Genomic DNA, 6,144 nt, shown 5'->3' with positions numbered 1-6,144 from the left:
CAGTTTGGTTTCAGGCATGTTGATAAATCTGAGACAATGCCCCTCTGCGTGTGGCTTATGTGTGACTCCATACCCTGGATTTGTGGCTTAAAGGAGAAGTCCGGCCAAAATTAATTTTTGATATGTTGTTACTTATGAAAAGTTATACAAATTTCTAATGTACATTAATTATGGGAAATGCACATATACTGCTATTTCCCTTAATTTAGTAGATCAGGAAGTGTTAGAATTCTCTCTGAAGAAGTGACGTCACGACCCAGGGTGTAATTCCTATGGAGTGTCCAGCAGGGGGCGCTCTCTATATAGAAGTCTATGGGACTTTATTGTTTCTATGGGTTTCTATGTAATGTAATGCAATGTTATGTACAGTGTGCTTTATTGAATGAATACATCTATGGAATACTTTGGGGAGCAAGTGTCCCTGCTCCCCAAAGTATTGCATAAATGTATTAATTCAATACATTCGGATATCACAGTAAGCCCGCCGATCCGCCGCATTTCCGCTGATCCGCCGCACGCCGATCCGCTGCATTCCCGCCGATCCGGACCATATACATTGAACTACAGCTCCCATCATCTGCTTCTAGTATGAACAGGTGATGGGAGCTGTAGTTGGGTAATGGATATGACATGCCGCCGGGCGCAGGGGGGAGCCGCTCAGTACACAGCAGCTCTCCCCCCTCCTCCTCCTCCTCCTTCCGGGATAACTTCCGCCTATACCAATGCTGACTCCCTGCCTGGCCGCCGCTCTCCGCTCTCCCCCCATACATACCGGCTCCCGATGCATCCTGGTGTCCGCGCTGATGCCGGGAGCCGGTATATGAGAGCGGAGAGCGGCGGCCAGGCAGGGAGTCAGCAGTGCTATAGGCGGAAGTTATCCCGGAAGGAGGAGGAGGGGGGAGAGCTGCTGTGTACTGAGCGGCTCCCCCCTGCGCCCGGCGGCATGTCATATCCATTACCCAGCTACAGCTCCCATTACCTGTTCATACTAGAAGCAGATGATGGGAGCTGTAGTTCAATGTATATGGTCCGGATCGGCGGGAATGCGGCGGATCGGCGTGCGGCGGATCAGCGGAAATGAGGCGGAAATGCGGCGGATCGGCGGGCTTACTGTGATATCCGAATGTATTGAATTAATACATTTATGCAATACTTTGGGGAGCAAGGACACTTGCTCCCCAAAGTATTCCATAGATGTATTCATTCAATAAAGCACACTGTACATAACATTACATTACATTACATAGAAACCCATAGAAACAATAAAGTCCCATAGACTTCTATATAGAGAGCGCCCCCTGCTGGACACTCCATAGGAATTACACCCTGGGTCGTGACGTCACTTCTTCAGAGAGAATTCTAACACTTCCTGATCTACTAAATTAAGGGAAATAGCAGTATATGTGCATTTCCCATAATTAATGTACATTAGAAATTTGTATAACTTTTCATAAGTAACAACATATCAAAAATTAATTTTGGCCGGACTTCTCCTTTAAGGTAAGTAAGTCAACTAGTAAGTCAGTAATCAACATAGACTACACAGTTTATAGATTTATCAGACAGCACAAGTCAGTGTCATGAATCAGGTATGCTCCTAGACTGTCTAGTCTGTGTGTTTGCCCTGTTTAACTATTAGGGTACAAGCACAATACAGAATTTCCGCAGAGACCTCAAGCGGATTCTTCCAGGCGGCCTCCGCTTGATGTCCTGCCCGTTACTTAGACTCAATGATATTTGGCGAATTCCACTGTCCACCCAAAGAATTGACACATCAATTCTTTGGGCGGACGGCTTGAAGTCTATGCGGGAACTCTGTAGAGTACACGTACATGGACGTAACAGTAATTCTAAAAGTACTCTGGCTACATTCAGTTGTTCTTCTTTTGCACCTATTTCATATGTTATAAGGAAACGCAATAAACCTCTAAGCACAATATAAAAGGTATACAGCTATAGTGTAGATGAGGGGTAATAAGACAGTCCTCTGTGCAGGGGAATCGGAGCTGATGATTCCCGCCTTGCCAACATTTTCAAATTTGTTGCATAAGTCATAACTGCAGCACCATATGTTTTTCTTAGTTTCCCATATACTGACATCTTCTCCATTACATTCTGCCGCGCTGGCGCATCCTTTGGTGGTTGTTACTTTGGAGTCTGAAATGCAAGAAAGACAAATAGGTAAATGCACAACATCTGGGCTTCACTGGCACGTTAAACTTTATGTAACCAGTAAATCAGGGAATCAGCAGATTGTTCACTGTCATAAGCACAAACCTCTCCCATATATGTCTAAGCATAAGCTACTGTACAGTGTTTCAGGTTGATGTTGCAAAAAGGAGAAGTATGACTATAGGTTAAACATCATCTGAATATTAGGAGGTGACATTGTGCAGCTATAGGACAAAACATGCTGGAGGACCAGCATATACCACCAGCCACCATACACCAGCCTTCCACACCTCTATGTGTCCAAAATTGAGTGAAAGTTCTCCGGACAACCCCTTTAAATTAATTTATCCCACGGGAACCACCATATCTATCATAAATATACATTGGATGTACACATTGGGCACTTAAAGGGGTATTTCCATTGCAACTAAAATAGTTATGCTTGTAGGACTCGCCAAGTTAAATATTTTTGCAAATACATTCATTTAACAAACTTGTCTTCTTCTGATATGCTGCTCTTTCCCTCCCATTGTTGACAGATCATTGTCTAGGTTACCAATAGAGATGAGCGAACCGGGTTCGAGTCGATCCGGATCCGAACTTTTCGGCATTTGATTAGCAGTGGCTGCTGAAGTTGGATAAAGCTCTAAGGTTGTCTGGAAAACATGGATACAGCCAATGACTATATCCATGTTTTCCACATAGCCTTAGGGCTTTATCCAAGTTCAGCAGCCACCGCTAATCAAATGCCGAAAGTTCGGGTTCGGATGGACTCGAGCATGCTCGAGGTTTGCTCATCTCTAGGCTCTCTCTAGCTGGGGAACGGAGCAGAGTGGTGGTCTGTAACCTAGACAACAAGGTGTCAACAATGGGAGGGAAAGAGCAGCATATCAGGAGAAGGAGGCAAGTGTGCTAAATGCATGTATTTCCAAATTTTTTTTATCTTGACGAACCCTACGAGTTTGACTTTATTAGTTTAAATGGTAATATCCCTTTAGTGTAGAAGGACCCTAATAGTACTCAATGACTGGTTCATATATAACATTTGATACTCACACATTTCCATTCCAGGAATGCCTGTTTTCTCCTGTATTATTTTACAGTAAGGTTCTTCCATGGTACAGGTTACTGGAGGCTGCAGGTTGCACTCTGTGATGTTGGTGAATTTTTCACATGAGTGGCAAATGATGGACTGTCCTGGCAGTGAAAAGTAAAAACTGAAGTTTACTTCTACGATAAATCTAAAGAGCTATTTTTATTTTATTAAAAGCAATGCTGCCGACTAGGGCTATAAAATATGTTTACAAAATGAAGCCAGAATAAAGAGGACATATTGATAATGTGACTTAGTAACTCATTTATGTGATATGACTTTCTTTTTTTAGGTGCAAAGAACTTTTAGAATTTGTACAGTGCAAATTTATCATTATATTTTGATATAACCAAATTTTGCCACTAACATAAAGTACCATATGTTACGTAAAAATAATTTCAGAATTGCTAGCATACGTTAAAGCATCACTGAGCTATAGGCACAAAAAGTGAGACAGGTCAGACTTTGAAAAATGAGCCTGATCATTAAAGGACAAGTGCCATGAAATTTTTTTTCCCAGTAATTGAAGCACATTACAAAGTTATATAACTCTGTAATGTGCTTCAATCACCTATCTGCCTCCCTTCCCTGTCTTTTCCCCCCTCCACCCCCCACCAGGAAGTGTCCTGACTCACACATACCTAATTACTGTCGTCACCGTCACCAAGCTCTTCTCTCAGCTCCTTCTCCTGTTACACTAGCCTCCCCCCTCCCCTGCCTTGTCAGGTGACAGGCTTGCTCACCTCCGATTGGCTGAACAACTGCAAGCCATCACTTGTCACATCTCACTTGCTTATCTTCCCTCAGACTGACTCCGGCACATAGGCAGCTCCCCCCTCCCCTCATACCCTCTCTCTCCTGCTGCCGTGGACTCAGTGAAGGAGTCATGTTACTAGAGAAGATAAGCTGAGCAAGCAGTCACCTGACAAGGAGGGGGGCTGGTGTAACAGGACCTAGAGCAGCCCTCCTGCTGATGACTCATCCTCACAAGAAGGAGCTGCCTGGTGACGGTGACGGCAGTAATCAGGTCTGTGTGAGTCAGGACACTTCCTAGTGGGGGGTGGAGGGGGGAAAAGACAGAGAAGGGAGACAGATAGGTGATTGAAGCATATTACAGAGTTATATAACTTTGTAATGTGCTTCAATTACTGGGAAAAAGTTTTTTATGGCACTTGTCCTTAAAGGCCCAAATAGGCTTGGTCACTAAAGGGTTAAATTATATTGTACTTACCTCACCAAAGTTGACAGCTGCATCCGATTACTTGCTGCAGCAGATCCCCGGAGGAGAAATCTCCGTGTCTGTTACCTGCCGGGGTCTCCGCCAAAATGGCGCTGATCCCGGCTAGGCACTCAGATTCTTTCGGCTGCAGCAGCCGAAAGCAAGTGAGTGTTGATCTCATTGATCTATGCTGCATATCTATGCAGCATAGATCTCAATGAGAGATCAGAGCGCTTATACTAGAAGTCCCCCAGGGGCCGGTGTCTTACTACGTGGGATTATGGCCTGATGGTGTTGAAAAACAAGAACAACAGAAATTACCTGCAACACGTGTCTCAAGAAAGAGCGGTATGAAGCAGTATGTAGAAAAGAGGCAGTTCTTGTTGGATGAACATATACAGAAAACTCATCATCGTCTACATTATCATCTTACTAAGTACACAGGTTTTATATAATACATTGAAAAATGCATTAACCCCCATCCAGGATTCTCTACTGTCAATGGCTTAAAGTGTCACTATCTTGAAATTTTTTTTTTTTAAATCAATAGTCCATGCGATTTTAAGAAACTTTGTCATTGGGTTTATTAGCCGAAAAATGCATTTTTAACATGAAAAAGCAGTTTGAAGCTCTCCCCCCTGTCTTCATTGTTCTCCTATGGAGAGAGCTAAATAATAGACCAAAACAGGACAATAAAGAGTCAATCTACAAATACCTCACCCGTTATATCCTCTGACAGACACCACTGACCTCTCTGACCTCTGATTACAGCGTTCACCCAGCCTGTAATCCTCTGTTATCTGCTTTCTGCTGTCGGCTAACTCCCCCCTCCCCTCTCTATAGACCAGACTGGGTACGTCTGATGCAACAAGTCACAATTTCCAGATTTTTTGCAGTGGATGGAAAAGAGGAAGGGGGGGGGACCTGGGAAAAGGCTTTTTAAATGCAGATAATGGCATATTTGGCTAATAAACCCAATTACAAAGTTTCTTAAAATCGCCTGGACTATTGATTTCTGCAAAAAATTGTCACAAATTTCATTTTACTCTTTGAAAAGAATAAATATGTTCTGTATCTGTAATATACATATAAATGTAATGTACCTATATAAATGAGGCACAGGTTATTACAATCACAAGTACTTATAGCATGGAAAAGGAAGCAGTGTTCTCTTCAAAGTCCGAGCTGTACGATTGCTACTTTGATATTCCATTTGTGCTTGTAGTAACAAGTTCACTTACATCCCAATTCCCCAGTATATACCGTATACCATTCCGTTCAGTAGTGTGTGAGTGTGCTTACCTGTTACATGCCCCAATATTACTAAGAAAAGCAATGTTGCCAGATGCAAAAGCTTCATCATATTCACCAGTCAGGGTAGAGTTACTGGCTATACCAGGGTTCAGTGTAATGATGTGTCTCGGTTAGAAGATCATCAGGATGTGTCTCCTAGTAGTTTACTTAGTGTCTCGGTCAGTAACAGATATGCCTTAAATATTCTGTATTGGCATGTCACCACACCTTTAGTTTCTTTTATGCTTACACAATACCATTGTAGTTTTCTTAAAGAAATTTGAGCATCTCATTGGATAGTTAGGGCGTATTCACATTGCAGTAATGACACATCACAGAACTATATCACTGCTACATACTTGCCAAA

The sequence above is a fragment of the Dendropsophus ebraccatus genome, chromosome 12 (genome assembly GCF_027789765.1).
Source record: "Dendropsophus ebraccatus isolate aDenEbr1 chromosome 12, aDenEbr1.pat, whole genome shotgun sequence".
Classification (NCBI taxonomy): domain Eukaryota; kingdom Metazoa; phylum Chordata; class Amphibia; order Anura; family Hylidae; genus Dendropsophus; species Dendropsophus ebraccatus.
Note: the sequence above shows the minus strand (reverse complement) of the source record.